The sequence below is a fragment of the Chenopodium quinoa genome, unplaced genomic scaffold (assembly GCF_001683475.1).
Source record: "Chenopodium quinoa cultivar QQ74 unplaced genomic scaffold, ASM168347v1, whole genome shotgun sequence".
Taxonomy (NCBI): Eukaryota; Viridiplantae; Streptophyta; class Magnoliopsida; order Caryophyllales; family Amaranthaceae; genus Chenopodium; species Chenopodium quinoa.
The window spans coordinates 534,801-554,018 of record NW_018745488.1 but is presented as its reverse complement, the minus strand read 5'-3'; positions in this window follow the sequence as shown (position 1 = coordinate 554,018).

The following is a 19,218-nucleotide window of genomic DNA, read 5'->3' as shown; positions in this document are numbered from 1 at the left end:
TATCCAACCTTATCACGAGCGGTTACCGTCTGAGAATGAGACGGGAAACTTGACCTATATGCCCGGAGAACTTTAGCAATAACGGTATATAAAACCGGAAGCATATTCGTTTAGCAACTCCTCCCTTCTCAAGCGCTCAACCCTATTTTCAAATCATAAAGTACCCTCTCTTAAGCACTCAAAGGAGTCCATATTTTACTCGAGGTTCTGTCCTTAAACCAAGGCGTGAAAGGTAGAACTAATTGAGGGTTTGGCCCCAAAATCAACTTTATTTTATTTTATTTAATTTAGTTATTGTTTTATTATTTCCTTGAAGTTACTTACTCGTTTATTATTTTGTAGTTGCAAAGAAACAGAATCAAAGTAAGGATCATGCTCCTTTTGTTTTTGTTATTTTTCTAACGATTTTATGTTGTTGGAATTGTGATTAAATTGGTTCTAATATTAATATTGTTCTATTATATTGTTGTTGATCACAATATTGCATGTTTAAAGGGAATATGTAATTGAACATCACGCCTAATAAGATAATTTGGACAACCGGTTTAGGATCCTTTTAATCTTATTATTAATTAAAGTGATCACAATATTTTAGAATTATGTGTGTATTAATCTTAAACCAATTTAGTTAAATAATAGTTTGGAGCGAATTGAATTTTTGTTTGTATGCCTTTGAGATCACAGGAGTGCTTTTCAATATAAGAATCGAGTAGAGGCCAATACGGGCGAATGTGACTCTATGACTCACTTCGTACCATCGTCCCCGATCCTCCTTTCGTGGTTCCGAACCATATGGAGTTAGTAATCTCATGGATTATGAATGGGGTGTAACCTTCACGGGTCAATCGTTGTTGCCTATCGTTGTCCCTTATCGTGGTTGCCTTTTTATGATCCGTGAGCGGTTTACAAGTTCCTAAAAAAACTTGTTGGCGGCTCCATACTTTATTTGTCCCTAATCGTATTATGTCAATTCCACTTCCTATGAGTGCCAAGCATAATGACAACATGCTTGTAACGTAGGCGCACATCGAGCTACGCTTACATGTATATATATATTTTTTGTATTTTTTTGTATATTATTTTTTTGTATATATGACACATTTGTATATATGTCATTATTATTATTATTATTATTATTATTATTATTATTATTATTATTATTATTATTATTATTATTATTATTATTATTATTATTATTATTATTATTATTATTATTATTATTATTATTATTATTATTATTATTATTATTATTGTTGTTGTTGTTGTTGTTGTTTTTGTTGTTGTTGTTTTTGTTGTTGTTGTTGTTGTTGTTGTTGTTTCCATGTGTACATTGAAAAATTTTCAAGGCAGGGAAAGGGTTCCCAACTTACCCCCCTCGAAAAAATAAACAATTTCAAAAAGAAGAAAACAGAAAAAAAGAAAACAAAATAAAATAAAATAAAATAAAGAAGTAGAAAAAAATAAAAATAAGGAAAATAAAAAGAAAAAGAAAGTAGGAAAGCAATGGAAAAAACAAAAATAAAAAGAAAACAAGAGAATAAGAAAATAATAAAATAAAATAAAAAGAAAACAAGAAGGCAAGCGTATGATTCGTCTTAAGATCTCGTGAAGATTTTGTCATTATATGAGCCAAAATACGGGCGAATGTGACTCCATGACTCACTTCGTACCATCATCCCCGATCCTTCTTTCGTGGTTCCGAATCATATGGAGTGAGTAATCTCATGGATTATGAATGGGGTGTAACCTTCACGGGTCAATCGTTGTTGCCTATCGTTGTCCCTTATCGTGGTTGCCTTTTTATGATCCGTGAACGGTTTACAAGTTCCTAAAAAAACTTGTTGGCGGCTCCCTACTTTATTTGTCCCTAATCGTATTATGTCAATTCGCACTTCCTATGAGTGCTAAGCATATTCACAACATGCTTTTAACGTAGGTGCACATCGAGCGACGCTTACAATTTGGCGACTCCATTGGGGAGGATTCTTAATTTATTATCGATTTGAGTGATCAGTATTTAATTAAGATGAGTGGATGAGACTTGAAAGATTCTTGAAAAATATTCCTGTGATTAATTTGGCATTTTTGCATCTGCATAGACGTTTTAACGTTGCATTTAGGTCTGTCCCGTAAGAAAAATTGGATAACTTGGTTGCGAGCGAAGAAAACAGGGCACCAATCAGATCTTCTGACTGCTGTGCCACGGCAGAATCTGCCGTGTCACGGTACAGTGCACCGTCTGACGGTGCACAGTACCGTGACACGGGAATTTTTGTCGTGTCACGGTATAGTGCACCGTCTGACGGTGCACAGTACTGTGACACGGTAATTTTTGCCGTGTCACGGCAGTCCTAAAATCAGTCTGGTGGCTTATTTTCTTTCCTCATAGTCGACTTCCTTCGAATTTTCTGAAAAAACGTATGTGTTCTACATGCGTCTTAGCCCCGGGGGATTTAAGCTCTATCGACCCAAAAACGCTCATGGCAATAAGGGTTCATTCGAGTTATTAAATCCACCCAAACCATGGAGTCGAGTTCGAGTTCATCACGAACTCGCGGAGCCGCCCGTTGGCATACACCCTGCTAACGCGTCCAAACTCTTAACCATGGTACCCTTTTAACACCCAAAGCTTGACCAATAGTTGAACATAGATCTTGACTCTAGGTTGCGAACTTTTTTACATCATCATGCCTAAATGCTATGTGGTTGTTTGGTGCTAACCTTCATGTGTTTGCTCTTTTGTTTAACCCATGACTGAGGGTTCTTATTCTCACATAGTAATTAGTACGGATCTAAAATCGGTTAAAATCTGGAAAAATCACAAATTGACCTGGAACTGCGCACCGTGTCACGGCATGTTCTGCCGCGCCACGGTGAACAGTACCGTGACACGGGGCTATCTACCGTCTGACGACAGACTGCACCGTGTCACGACAGTTTGTACCGTGACACGGTGCCCAGAAAAGTGTCCTGTCAGTCCTGTGCGAATTTTGTGTCCAGTTTTGTGTCTTGTCTAGTTTTACGGTCAAAACACGCGTCCATAACCTCACTTAATCACTCACATGTCGTGTTCACACTCTTTTTTTGCTTTAAGTCATGCACCACTTTTTTGACCGTATTTTAGGGAAGTCTTGTTTTTGTGTAGTTTTTTTTAGAGTAAGTCGGATGGTATCCTCCCTTTAAAAAATAAACAAGTAGAAATTCAAAATTATAGTTTTTTTTTTTAAAAAAAAATATATGTAAAATATTCCCGTGACACGGGATTTTATCCCGTCTGACGGGAGAAGTTCCCGTGTCACAACAACAAAAAAAAAATCCCGTGCCACGTCATGACGAGGGTTAAATCGGTCGCTACAATCTAACTCTCAATCAAACAATACTTATACGAACACCCTATAACCAAGTACAATGGCAAATAAAGGTTCGGTCCACGAGGAACGAGAGTAATTGCAAATCAATCTTAAACCTAAGCTAGTTCGAAATCAATGGAAAATGGTGTTCTAAAATACTACTAATAAGATGGAATAAATCAATAAACTAAGACACTAGGGAGAACGGGAATCTGCCTAACCGTTGGTAACTAAGCAACAAGGAATCACAGAGACAAACAGGATATGCAAAGACTATAAGTCTGATCAATATCATGTGATAGGAAGACAACGGGCAATACTAAGCTTGGATTTCTCATGCACTTAACATTACTCGATACATAATCAAACCACATTCAATAATGAAATACCCAATACACAATCTCTTGTTCAAATCAAGAATATCATGCAATCAAATTCAAGATTCTAGGTTAGCTACTCCTATTATAATGAATTAACATGCAATCGCATATAATCAGTTTAATCACAATCCGTTTATCAAAATCAATCCTCAATTACATAGATTACCTAGGCCGGGTTTCATCCCGAAACCCTAGCTAGGAGACTACTCACACATATTCATCATCAAAGCAATAATGAATTCCAAAAGCATAATAGATATAAACATGAATTCTGATTAAGTAATAATAAAGCTTGATTAATAAACAAGAATGAATAATACCAATTGTATTGATGCGAATCAATGGAAAAGTTCAGAACTTTGATATCCGTCGTCAATGAATAATACAAAGAATCTTCGCAAATCTTGCTCCAAATCAATCCAAGAAAACTAAAATCTCTAGAAAAATCTCTAAGAAAACTAATGAATCTCTAATACTAAGAACGTTCTCCAATAACTCTCTACAAAGGCTCTCAAAACTATCTCTAAAAAACAGTCTGAGGAATCCTCTTAAAGTTGGGCCTTATATACGTCTTCTAATGCGGAGAAGTCAAGCGCGCAGTTAACCCTAGATCAACACGGTCGTGCTGTATTTGGCACTGCCGTGCTAGCTTGTCAGTAAGTAAACCGAATTTCTTCTTCAAATTGGCACGGCCGTGCTATATATGGCACGGCCGTGCAGCTTCCTGGAACGGCCGTGCTAAAAATGACACGGCCGTGCTAAATATGCTCTAGCACGGGGCTCATACTGAAGCTGACACGGGCACGGGCAACATCTGGCACGGCCGTGCTAATGGCCTGCACGGCCGTGCGGTTGCGTGGATACTGACACGGCCGTGCTATTGGCTTGCACGGCCGTGCTGCCTTGCCTGGGGTTGCTTGCTTATAGGCCAGCACGGGTGTGCCTATGGTAACACGGCCGTGCTGCCTGTGCTATGTAATCAATGCACGACACTTGAACTTCCTTAACTCCTCGGACTCCGGTCAAGGCTAGCTCGGTTACGCATTAAGGGCTCGGGATCCGATTAAACTCGGTTGACATTACCTGAAAACACATCAAAAACAAACCGAAAACCCGTGAAGCACGTAATATGGGGAACGTAAGCATAACAAGGTAATAATCGGCCAAAGCGGCCTCAAATACATCCAAAATCATCCTAAAATATGCTCTAAAGCGCGCCCTAAAGTGCGCTTGTCAAAACCCCCCAAGCTACACTTGTGCTAGTCCTCGAGCAAAAACCAAGGGAAACACACACAAGATCAAATAAACTATGCCATTGCAAACAAATCAAATTAAGCACGGAATGAAATCAATGGATCCTACTTAGAACAACCATGCACGGAAGGAAAACTCACTCAAACAAGCAACGAGGCACACAATCCAAGATATCGTTGATATAATGCGAACAAGACTTAAACCAAGCATAGAGAACAAAAAAATCATGCTTCCGTCTAAACCCGACCAAACCGGCCACGTCCTCCCCTTTTGCTTCAAATCACCACCCTAATTGGCCCCTCGTGATTCCTCGAAGGAACCGGAAGAAGTGATGTTTTGAGGAAATAACAAAGGTATCCCGACATCTCGATTACGCATAATCTTTCCATAGGGTTGAAAGGTATCTCCCTCCACCGTTTGAGAACGGAACACCTCTAAAGTCTAAGGGTCTTAAAGGGTTGTAATGTATTGGCAATGGGTAAGGTAGGTTAAAACAATTTAAAAAATGGGGTTAATTCCTAAATGAAGCGCAAGAATCACAATTCTCAAAAACAGTAGTTCAAAAGATGCAATTCACATTCCACAATAAACATTGAGCACACTTTTACACATCCCAAACTCTCTATGTTATACACACTCAAATCACCTTTTTCAAACTTCAAAGCTTTTATTCATATGTCCTCGCCTTTTTCACAATTCGGACGACTTTTCTCTTCTTCTTTTTTTTCTTTTTAAATTCTTTTTTTTTCTTCTTTTTTTTTCAAAAACAAATTTTCATATTACATCTTTACAATTAAGCTCACTTTCAAACTTGCTCAAACCAACTATCGATCATTATTCTTGATTAATACACAATAAGCTCAAACAAACCTTGCGAGGTAAACGCTTTACAACTAAGGGTTGGTAAAACATCGGCCATTGGGTTTGTAACATGGGTAACCAAGAATGGAATTAAAGGCTCAACATGGTTAGCAAGTAAGATGATGTAAAAAGAAAATTAATTTGTAACAAAACAAAAGGAACAAGAATAAGAAAAATGAAAAAGGTGCCCTCTTCCTCCCTTAAAAGTGTCAAGTTGGTCTTGGGAGCTACAAGTCAACACAAAGATCGAAACATGCGTAATCAAGGATCCAAATATGCCACTCAAGAAGAATGATGAAGGCTAGAACAATAAAACCTCACGGGATTCAAAAACAAAGCAACTACCAATTAAGGGGATCAAATCCACAAATGGGAAGCGACTCCATCTTACCACAACCCAAAGGCTTAGAGTTTCACATGACAAAAGTGTTCTAACCAACTACCTTCGCCTAGACTCGTCTACATTGATCAACAATAGACTCAAACTGTGTATTCATCACTGGCTTAAGTAGAAATAGATATTCCACACACATTCATTCACGTTTCGAATCCAAATATGAGCATTATTCCAAAATTTTGCAATTAGACAAGTTTATTATGATCCAAAAACATAGGAAAAGACTACGAGGCATATCATATAAGCTAAACCACACATCCTCATAGTAGAAGCTTTTCCTATCTAACACAAACATATGTACAACTAAGCCAAACGAATAAGTTGAAAGGCACATAACGAGGCATAAAAATCATATAAAATCCCAATAAACAAACAAGTGATTGAATGATATCAACATCAACGATCCCAGGTTCCTTAGAACCGATCAAACATCCTCGAACCATTCAACTTCTTCCTAAACTAAACTATCCTAAGCACACAAAAAAAAAGGAAAAGATCTCACCAAATTTGCTTCCCGGGAGCTCCAATTAACGGCCATAGCATCGTTCTTCAAACTCATGCCGCGTCTCGAATGTTCCCAATCTGCAAAAAGGAAAGACATACTAGCAAACAAGTTAAGGTTAGTCTAGGAAAGCAGTAAATCTTTTTTTTTGTTTTTTTTTTAGAATGAATACAAGTAAGACCCCCCCCCAAGCTAGAATCAAACATTGCCCTCAATGTTTATACATCAAGGACTTACAATAGTAAGGAGAGGGAGGTAACTAAAGGGAAAGGGAAAGGGATCACGAGCTAGGCCCGCCCGGGCCATAAAGGAAACGAGAGGCCATATCATCAACACTCCTCTTCAGGTCTCTGAAGGCGGAGGTCATATCCTCGTTCGACCGGCGCAAATCCGCTACCTCGAGCTTCAAATCTTCCATTCCTTGGCGGAGCCAGGCGAAGTCTTGCGCCGGGATCTGCTGGGCCGCATCCGGGCCACCCTCCTCGTCATCATCATCATCATCAGCATCGTCACCTCCTTGGCCCCCGTGGGCCTGCTCATCCCCCTGGTGAGGCTGGGGACAGCGGTCTACATACTCCGTGCCTCCATCCTCATGTCAGGCGAAGTCGGGGTCGAAGATCAAGTTGTCTTTGTTGTAAACCACCGTCCTCTCCGGATCGGGCAAGTAGGCGTATGGCTTGCCTACTACGAGCCACAAATAGCAATCCGACTGGGATGTCCCTTCAAGCCACTGCATGGCTCTCAAGGTGCGCATATCAAGCCTCGTAGTGCCTGGGATAGCCTGCAATTCAGAAAAATCAATCCCATTATATTGCGCAAGAATGGTGATCATGCCACCGATAGTAATATCACCCCTACCCCGGGCTACACCGTCGAGGTGGTCTAGTAACCACGCTCCCATGTCTAGACGCCCGTCCCCACGGGTGAGGTGCCAAATAAACTGTAACTCCCTAATGGAGACTACACCCGAACTATCTCCTCTAGCAAAGATAGTAGAGGAGAAGGTCCTGTGGGACAACCGAAAGGCGGGATTGACGATGGAAGTCGCCTTATCCCTATGGGGATCTCTATCCATTTTCCCCGTGATTTGCCGCCAAAACAACCCGGAGTTGTAGTGTTTTGAGTGGCCATCCTTAGGACCATATTTCAGGTCGGATGTCCACCCAAAGGCGGCATTAACTTGGGCCACCGACATTTGAATGGTGCCCGAGTTCATTAGTTGAAAGGACAAGTACCGGGGTAAGTTATTCTCATCCCGATGCACGTACAAAGAAGACAAAAATTCGAGGGTAAGCCTCTTGTAAGTGAGAGCATGCATGGTAAGGAAAGAATCAAAGTTGGTAAATGAAAATAGTTGAACCACGTCGCTTTCGATCCCTAGAGCCCTAGCGGCTAAAGGGTCGTAGAACTTGGTAGGCCGGATCGGTCGGTGGGATAATCCTACAAATTTGTCCAAAAAGGAAGGGTTATTAAAAACAATACCCATGGTGTCCACCGTGGGTGGAACCATGGATGAGGATGCATCGTCCCGACCCGGTCTCCTAGTCGATGTCTTTGTTCTAGGCATGTTTCATTCAAGAAATTAAGCACAATATACCAATTAACAAGCAATAAACTATCCTAGCATGCAATGTACTACCCTAACACTACTAGTTCACCCAAACTTGCAACAATAAAGCACAATTCCACAACAAATATTCAATAAAACTAATGAAATTGGACAAAAATTGCGAAAATCAATGAGTTTAAGAACGAATTCACCGAGGACTCCACGAATTGGAGTTGTGGCGAGCTCAAAGAGGGCCGAATTTTGCGTCCAACCACTTGAAAAATGCTCCAATGCAAGGAGGGTGCCGAGATCTTGAAAGAAGAATATGGGGAAGTAGGGTTTGATTTGAGGAATTGAGGGAGGAGGTTGGGGGTTTGGGTTAGTTTAGAGAGAAAAAGGGTAGGAAAGAGTGTTAGAGAGTTGGGGAATAATGAGAGAGTTTGAGTGAAATCGTGTTTAAAAAACACGAAAAACTATCCAGAACCCGCGCTGCACGGCCGTGCTGAGGTTTGGCACGGCCGTGCCGAATTTGGCACGGCCGTGTTGGCTTGGCAGGCTTTTTGCGAAATTGAATTTCAGATGGCACGGCCGTGCTAAAATTAGCACGGCCGTGCTATTACTTGACACGGCCGTGCTGAAAATGGCACGACCGTGCTGAAAATGGCACGGCCGTGCTGAAAATGGCACGGCCGTGCTAGAATATCAGTGGGCTTTTGAGGTTTGGCACGGCCGTGCAGATTTTGGCACGGCCGTGCTGGATTCTGGCACGGCCGTGCTGTCTGCTTCAGTCTGCAGGTTTTGTTTTCCTTCAAGGCACGCATCACTCTCTTTATTCCGACTTCTAACCAATCTTCTACCTGCACAAAAACACACAAGAGCACACAAAACTCACACAAATTAGGAGCTAAACCAACTACAAAACAAAAGAAACTACTCTAGTAAAAGCAAGAAAATCGGGTTGCCTCCCGGAAGCGCTAAGTTTAACGTCGATAGCTTGACGTGGTCACATTCAACTCTTGTGACCGCATTCGAACACATCTATCACACCAACATGGGCTCCCTCATAATATGTCTTCAACCTTTGCCCATTAACCACGAAGGATTGCAACCCACTAGAATCATAAAGCTCAACCGCACCGGAAGGGAAAACATCTTTGACAGTGAATGGACCCCTCCATCTTGACATCAACTTACCGGGGAAGAGCTTCATCCTAGAGTTATATAAGAGGACTTTGTCACCAACATTGAACACCTTCCGCTCTATCTTCCGGTCATGGAACTCCTTAGATCGGGACTTGTATAGGTTCGCACTGTCATATGCGTCCATCCGAAGCTCCTCCAATTCATGAAGGTCCAACATCCGTTGCTCTCCCGCGCTTGCTAGATCAAAATTTATCTTCTTGATAGCCCATTGAGCGCGGTGTTCTAGTTCGACCGGGAGGTGACATGCTTTCCCGTAGACCAAGTGGTATGGGGTGGTGCCTATTGGGGTCTTGAAAGCAGTCCGGTATGCCCAAAGTGCATCATCAAGCTTATCGGACCAATCTTTCCTATTCTTCGCCACTGTCTTCTCAAGGATGGACTTTATCTGTCGATTGGAGACTTCCGCTTGCCCACTAGATTGAGGGTGATAGGTTGTCCTGAACCTTTGATGTACTCCATTCTTTCGAAGCATCCTTTGAAAGGCCCCATGCACAAAGTGTGACCCGTTGTCACTTATAACCGCCCTAGGAACCCCGAACCTTGGAAATATAATCTTCTTGAAGAGTTTCACCACCACCTTGTGATCATTTGTAGGGGAGGCAATTGCTTCCACCCACTTAGACACGTAATCCACAGCCACAAGTATGTATTGGTTCCCACGGGAGGAAGGGAAGGGTCCCATGAAGTCAATGCCCCACACATCAAAGATCTCAAGTTCAAGTATGGGTTTTTGAGGCATTTCATTCTTCTTGGAAATGTATCCACTCCGTTGGCAAGCATCGCAAGTCTTCACAAATGCCCACGCGTCCCTAAAGATATGGGGCCACCATAGCCCACATTGCAAAACCTTTAGGGCTGTCTTATTAGCCCCCATGTGACCTCCGCAAGGGTCGGAGTGGCACATTTTCAGCACACCATGAACTTCTTCCTCCGGAACGCACCTTCTTAGGAGACCATCTACACCTCTCTTGAACAAAATTGGATCATCCCATATGTAATGCCTTGCATCTCTCCTAATCTTCTTCCGTTGGTTCTTGGAGTAATCGGGGGAAACCCCTCACAAGCCAAGTAGTTTACCAAATCCGCAAACCATGGTAGAATCTTCTCCTTGAGGAGGTATAAAACATCATCCTTCAACTCATCACAAATGGGCAGCCCATCATCTTCTTGTTGCTCCCTCTCTATGCGTGAAAGGTGATCCGCAACCACATTCTCGGCTCCCTTCTTGTCCCGGATCTCCACATGAAATTGTTGTAAAGAGAGGACCTATCGGAGGAAGCGTGGTTTGGATTCCTTCTTCGAAATTAGGTACTTGATGGCAGCATGGTCGGTATAAACAATCGTTTTTGAACCAATGAGGTAGTCCCAAAATTTCTCAAATGCATGAACAATGGCTAGGAACTCTTTCTCTGTAGTGGTGTAGTTCCTTTGTGCTTCATTTAAGGTCTTGGACATGTAATAGATCACGTGAACCCTCTTCTCAACTCGTTGCCCAAGAACACCTCCAATAGCCGTATCACTAGCATCTCACATCAACTCAAAAGGTAGATCCCACCGTGGTCCTTGCACAATCGGTGCCAAAATCAAAGCTTTCTTAAGTGTGTTAAAAGCTTGTAGGCACTCTTTGTCGAACTTGAAGTCGACTTCCTTTTGCAATAAGGAAGTCAAAGGCTTGGCTATAAGAGAGAAATCTTTTATGAATCGCCGGTAGAACCCCGCATGCCCTAGGAATTGTCTTACCCCTTTTGCATTGACCGGTGGTGGTAGCTTTGCTATAACTTCAACCTTTGCTTTGTCCACCTCTATGCCTGCATTTGAGATCTTGTGACCGAGGACAATACCTTCTTCAACCATGAAGTGACACTTCTCCCAGTTCAGGACTAAATTCACTCTCTCACACCGTTGTAGGCACTTCCCCAAGTTCACTAGGCAATCATCAAAGGAGGCTCCTCCAACAGAAAAATCGTCCATGAAAACCTCCATCTCGGCCTCCAACATGTCCCCAAAAATGCTCATCATACACCGTTGAAAGGTGCCCGGTGCATTGCAAAGTCCAAAAGGCATTCTCTTGTAGGCAAAAGTACCATATGGACAAGTAAAAGTCGTCTTCTCTTGGTCATCCGGGTTTATAGGTATTTGGAAAAACCCCGAATAACCGTCAAGAAAGCAATAATACTTGTGCCTAGTTAGTCTTTCGAGCATTTGATCAATAAAAGGGAGGGGAAAATGGTCCTTTTTGGTAGATGCGTTTAGACGTCTATAGTCTATGCACATCCGCCAACCGGTCACCGTTCTAGTTGAGATGAGCTCACCATTCTCATTCTCAACTACAGTCATTCCCCCCTTCTTAGGGACAACATGCACAGGGGTAACCCATCTAGAGCTTGAAATGGGGAAGATGATACCTGCATCAAGAAGTTTGGTGATCTCTTTCTTCACCACCTCCCCCATTTGAGGATTGAGTTTCCTCTGCCTCTCAATAGAAGGCCTCGCACCATCCTCGAGAGTTATGGGATGCATACATATAGCGGGGCTAATACCCTTGAGGTTATCAATGGTATAGCCTATGGCACTTTGATGCTCTCTCAATACATCACACAACTTCCGAGTTTGATCCGCATCTAAAGAAGAATTCACAATGACAGGATAAGTTTAATCAGGGCCAAGAAATTCGTACCTTAGATGTGATGGTAGAGGTTTCAATTCTACCTTAGGGGCCTCGTTTACCTCTTTTGTGGTGGCCTTAGCAAGTGCATACATGGGTGTAATTTCCTTGAAACCGTTATCACCATCATCTTCCTCTAGAATTTGCTCCTCTATGTACCTGCTCTCATCGGTATCACTTGGCTCAAGATCATGGTTAGTAGAAAGCAATAGTGTATGCATACTAGAGACAATCAGATCAATAGTGGCAATCATCATGCAGTTTTTGGAAGTAGACAAAGGATATTGCATGCTTTTGTTCAGATCAAATTCAAGGACCTCCTCTCCTACCTTTTAAGAAATCTTGGCACTCTTCACATCAATGAGAGCACCAGAGGTAGCTAGGAAAGGTCGCCCAAGAATAATAGGTATATGATTATCTTCATCCATTTCCAAAACTACAAAATCCACAGGTATCACAAATTTCCCAACTCGTAGGGGAACATCTTCTACCTTACCCTTAGGAAATTTTATCGAACGATCAGCTAACTGTAGGGTAATGTTGGTAGGAAGAAGTTCTCCTACCCCTAATCTTTGGTATACAGAATATGGCATAAGACTAACACTAGCCCCAAGATCACATAATGCATTATCAATTTTCATTTTATTAATAGCACAAGGGATTGAGAAATTACCTGGGTCTCCCAATTTGGGAGGCATCTTGTTCATGATGATTGCACTACAATTCGCGGTGAGGTTAACAGTTTCCACCCCATCACAATTCCTCCTGCCACTCAAAATATCTTTCAAAAACCTAGCATAGTTAGGCATTTGTTTTATAGTGTCGGTGAATGGTATGGAAAGGTGAATTTGCTTCAAAGTATCTAAAAACTTACCGAATTGAACATCCAACTTATGTCTCACAAACTTATGGGGGTAAGGAAGTTTTTGCAATATATTGGGTTCTTTGACTTGTGTTACTTCCTTTTCATTTAGGACCTCTACAGTTTTATCATTCTCTCCGGTCCTCTCCTCCTCACTCTCTATAACAGTATCAGTGGTAGGTGTAGTCACAGATTGACTCCTAGGGGGTACTACTTCATCGCTCCCCCTCAATGTCTTTCCAATCCTAGTGGTGATAGCATTTACAGAGATTTTAGGGTCAATACCTTGAGGTGGGAGTTTTGACACTCCAACCCCATCCTTTATAGCACTAGCTGATTAGGGGATTTTGCTCCTACCAATCGGAATGCGCCACGTGGGCCAATCAGGACCTGCCAAGTGTCCCCTAGTTGGAACTGTCAGGGCTTGCCACGTGGCACGCGCTTATTCGTCCACCTTGGACCTGTTATGTCACGACATGTGGCATACTCCATGCCTAATGGAGAAACCGGCCACCCAGGCCCAACTTCCGAGGGAAGCCCAATCGGCCCTAGGTTTACCTAAACCTAGGATGGGCACGTTTCCCAAGGTTATAAATACCTCCCTTAATCCTCATTAAGGGGGGGGGGGGATAAAAAAACAACACGCGAAAAACATTACGGAACACACTAATAACCGGCTGATCTCGCTAACAAAGCAGATTACCTACATTAAACATTCTCACCTTGAGAGACCTTATTACTTTAATTTCCGCATTAATTACTCCTTAATCAGGTACTAACTTGACCGTTGGAGGCGGAGCTCACAGGAGTCTCCGTTATTTTGCAGGTACAGGCGTCCGGTTCCAGTCTCGGAATTGTAACTCTCCCGCAGGACATCAGAAAACCCCGAAACATTTGGCGCCGTCTGTGGGGAGAGTACTTCAGAGATGGCATCCAAGTCTGTACCGACTCCTGAAGAGAGGCGTCCCGTAGACGACCCTCAAGTTCAGTCGGACCATGACACTGAAAGTGAATTTGAAGTTGAAACTCATACAGCTTCAGACGGGTTCCTAAGGGCCCGACGTACCCGTCATACCGAAAGGAGGGAACGGGAGCATCTTCAAACAGGAAGCGAGCCAGCAGGCGCACCGCCTGTTCGGCAACAGCCGACTGATGGGTCTGCTCCCATTACAAGGAACGAACTCATGACCTTCATGAGGGACTTCAAGGGAGAGATTCAAGAGTTGATCAACAAGAAGCCGCCTGCTTCAGTCAAGGAGCAGTCGGCCAAGAAACCCTCCACTTCACTGAAGAGGAAGCCAGTTCAAGGGCGAGAGGCGACTCCTCATCCTAAATCTAGGAAGCGGGAGCCACCTGCCCCTGATTTCACAAAATTCTATTATCCTACAGGAAATAGGAAACCGGTTCGTCATATTCAGGCGGACGGGTCAAAGCAAACATTCACAGATGCTCGGCTACTGCTAGAGCAGAAGAAGAGTGACCGATTGTCAGAGTCGGCTTCTACTTCAAACTTTCAAGACAGTTTGCGAAATGCCTCGATGAGGCATACTCAGTCGTACCATGAGAGTCAGTCAGGCGGCACCTCCCGTCAGTCCGGCTTTCATAGTGCCCAGGCGGTACCAAACTTACCATTTGTGCCGCAACAACAGTATTTTAAGCAGCCACCTCCATTTGGTGGACCTACAGCAAAAAACGTCCAACCTATGGACTGGCAGCTACGGTTGCTTAGACTTGGTGAACAGCCGTCGGCCTTCTCCAAGGAAATTACTGAAGCCGCTCAGCCGGCCAAAGTGAAAAATGTACTAGTAGGCGCCTATGACGGCACTACTAACCCAGAAGACCATCTGATGGCATTCACCAACCTGATGTACCTTCAAGGGTTGGATGATCCCACTTGGTGCAAGTGTTTCCCAGCGACTCTCAAAGGAATCGCACAACAATGGTTCGGCAACCTGCCGACTGGTTGTGTAAATAGCTTCAGGACGCTTGCTTACTTATTTGCCTCCAACTTCGCCATGAACATCCCTGCGAAGAAAACGACCCTTGATTTGGGAACAATTCAGCAGGGCGAGAAGGAGGGGCTTCGTTCTTACATCAGGCGGTTTAACCTGATGAGAATACAGATTCAAGGGTTACCGGATGAGGTAGCATATACCGACTTTTTTAGAGGTCTCAAAGACGGGTCTACCTTCAAATTTGATTTGGTTCGAAAAAGGGTGGCGACTCTTCAAGAGGCCTTGATTGAAGCAGAAGCCTATATACAGGCGACTGATCTGTGTACGATAAAACAGTCGGACGGGAAAAGGTTCGACAAAAGAGAAGGACGACAGAAACAGTCGTCAAACAAAGATGAGAAAAGAAAAGAGGTCTGGGCGGCTGATTCCTCTAAACAGCCGGCCCAGAAAAAGAAAAAAGAATTCAAACCATACTCCCCAAAGTATGCGTTTAACAAGGATAACCAGTTTATCCTAAAAGAAATCAAGGGACGGATCTCAATTAAGAAGCCGGTCCCCATGAAGGGTTCTGCAAACAACCGAAACCAAGATAAAATCTGTGCTTATCATGATGACGTTGGTCATCACACCAATGACTGCATCAGTCTTATGCGGTACCTAGACCGCCTGGCTGAGCAAGGTGATCTTGACACTTATGTCAAGAAATCTACGGGGAACACTTCCTCAAAAAAGCTGTCGGCCAAAAAGAATCAACAGGCCGACAGCTCCGATACAGATGATGCAGTCGTCTACACCATTGCAGGCGGCTTCTCAGGAGGCGGCCCCACTATTAGGGGCAACAAAGATAATATAAGGCGGTTAGATGTAAATTCTGTTCACCAAGAACGGCCGTTCAAATATACATTTCCTGAGATTGTCATCACTGAAGAGGATCTAGGAGGGGTAAGGGGGCCGCATGACGACCCTCTCGTTATTGAATGTAAAGTGGCCAACCAGAGAGTTGGCCGAATCCTCATAGATACCGGGAGCTCCTCAGATCTCATCAGCAGCAAATGTCTGTCGAAACTGAAATATCAGACTGACTGCATACATCCGGCCTCCCACCCTTTAATAGGGTTTGGAGGAGGAGTCGTCCACCCACTGGGACGAGTAGATTTACCCATTCGCCTGGGCGAAAAGGGGGAAGGACGACACATGGTAGTCCGGTTCCTAGTAGTAGAGGAACTCTCGGCCTACAACATGATTCTGGGTCGACCAACCCTGAATAATTCCAAGGCTGTTAAAATCCCGTCTCTTATGTTGCTCAAGTTTGAGAGGGATAATGGAACAGTCGGCTCCCTAAGGGGAGATCAGAGGATGGCCCGAGAGTGCTATCTCTCGGATGTCAAGCCCACTGTTATGGCCACTGGGTCAAGTGGTGAAAAAACAGACCTTGACAATGTCAAGGAGAGTGCGCCTGTTCAAGAAGCAGGTGGCAAAAAGAGAAAGGCGTCCCAGACAGAGTCCGCAAGAAAAGCAAGAAAATAGCAATCATTGGCAGAGGAGCGGCCGGATGAGTTCCGCCCTCAGCCGGCTGGTGAGCATGCGGACCTGATCTTAGACGACTCACGTCCTGACCGAACAGTCAAAGTTGGGACGACTGCTCTGAGAAACCTTGGTGACGACTTTCACAACCTATTGAAAGAATACAAGGACATCTTTGCATTTGAAGTCCATGAAATGCCAGGCATTAGTCCTGATCTGGCGGTACATAAAATCGCCGTGGATCCGAAAAAGAAGCCGGTACGGCAAAAGAAGCGGAACCATGGCGAAGAAAGAAGTCAGGCGGCAGCCGCCGAAGTTAAAAAATTACTTGATGCAGGGTTCATTCGGCAATGTTACTTCCCAGACTGGGTTGCAAATGTGGTGCTTGTTAAAAAGCCGAATGGCACCTGGCGAATGTGTGTAGACTACACAGACTTAAACAAGGCGTGCCCCAAAGACAGTTATCCTCTGCCTAAAATTGATAACCTGGTCGACTCAACAGCCGGCCATGCCTTGATGAGTTTCATGGACGCCTATTCTGGTTTCCATCAAATTCCCTTATGGAAGAAAGATCAGGAGAAGACGGCCTTCGTCACTGATCAGGGGTTATATTGTTACACGGTCATGCCGTTTGGTCTTAAGAATGCCCCGGCTACCTTCCAACGAATGATAAACACTGTGTTCTTTGATCAAATTGGGAGAAACGTCAAGGCATATATTGATGATATGATTGTCAAGACTAAACTTCAAAAAGATCATCTGTCGGACCTCCGAGAAACTTTCGCCACACTCAGGCGGCACCATGTCATGCTCAATCCCAAGAAATGTGTATTTGGAGTTGAGTCTGGGAAATTTCTCGGATTCCTTATCAATCAGAGAGGAATAGAAGCGAACCCTGAGAAGGTGCAGGCGGTCATTGACATGCAGTCGCCTCGTACCATCCGAGAGGTTCAGAAGTTAACAGGTTGTTTGGCGGCCTTGGGAAGATTTCTAAGCCGATCAGGCGACAAATGCCTATACTTTTTCCAGGCAATTAAGAAAAAGGCAAGGTTTGAATGGGGGCCGGATGCTGAGGCCGCCTTCCAGAAATTAAAAGTTCACTTGCATTCCTTGCCGAGGCTGGTCAGCCCTTTGCCCAAAGAGGTTCTCTACATGTACCTGGCCGTCTCTGATCATGCGTTAAGCGCTGTTCTCCTTGCTGAAAGGGACGGCTGTCAGCTCCCGGTCTACTTTGTCAGTCACGTACTGAAAATGCCGAGTTGAGGTATCCCCTAGTGGAGAAATTTGGTCTTGCACTCTTACCCTGAGAAAGTGCAGGCGGTCATTGACATGCAGTCGCCTCGTACCATCCGAGAGGTTCAGAAGTTAACAGGTTGTTTGGCAGCCTTGGGAAGATTTCTAAGCCGATCAGGCGACAAATGCCTATACTTTTTCCAGGCAATTAAGAAAAAGGCAAGGTTTGAATGGGGGCTGGATGCTGAGGCCGCCTTCCAGAAATTAAAAGTTCACTTGCATTCCTTGCCGAGGCTGGTCAGCCCTTTGCCCAAAGAGGTTCTCTACATGTACCTGACCGTCTCTGATCATGCGTTAAGTGCTGTTCTCCTTGCTGAAAGGGACGGCTGTCAGCTCCCGGTCTACTTTGTCAGTCACGTACTGAAAAATGCCGAGTTGAGGTATCCCCTAGTGGAGAAATTTGGTCTTGCACTCTTTATGGCTGTTAAAAAATTGAAGCCCTACTTTTTGGCACATACAGTCGTCGTGTATACAGACCAACCTATCAAGCGGCCGCTGACCATCATGGAGTCGTCAGGCCGAATGATCAAATGGGCCATAGAAATACAGAGCCTCGAAGTTACTTTTGAGCCTAGAAAAGCAGTGAAGGGGCAAGCCTTTGCTGACTTTATTGTAGAGATGACTCGTCCTCCTGACTCTCAAGTTCCAGACCAAGTATGGAAGGTATATGTGGACGGAAGCTCTACTTCAAATGGTTGTGGAGCAGGCGTCATATGTCAGTCGCCAGAGGGCGACAGGTTCAAGTATGCTCTACGCTTCAGTTTTCAGGCTTCAAACAATGAGGCAGAATATGAAGCTTTACTAGCCGGGATCCGCATATGCAAGGCGGCAGGGGCAAGAAAAATAGACGCCTGTTCCGATTCACAATTGATAGTGAGTCAGTACAATGGCGAATACGAAGCAACCCATCCGGCCATGATCAAGTATTTACAGGCGGTCCGACAAGCAGTCGGCTCCCTTGAGGATTTCCATCTGATCCAAGTGCCGAGATCAGAAAACAACCAGGCGGATGCGCTGTCAAAATTAGCATCATCCGCCTCCTCTGATACTCCTCGAACTGTTTTTTGGGAAGTAATGGAGAAGAGAAGCATCGAGGAAAACCCTATTGGAATCCTAGACAGAAGCTCAACCTGGATGGATTCAATCAGGGCATATCTGACAAACGGTACCCTGCCGGATGATCCTCAACAGGCGGCAGCACTGAAAAAACGAGCCTCCTGTTTTGAAATGATAAAGGGAGAACTTCACAAGAGGGGGTACCTTCAACCCTTCTTAAAGTGTGTTACTCCAAAAAAAGGACGAGAGATACTAGACGATCTTCACTCTGGTTACTGTGCTTCTCATATAGGCGGTAGGACGCTTGCTCAAAGGGCAAGGCGGCAGGGCTACTTTTGGCCTACTTTGGAAGCAGATGCAATGGAGA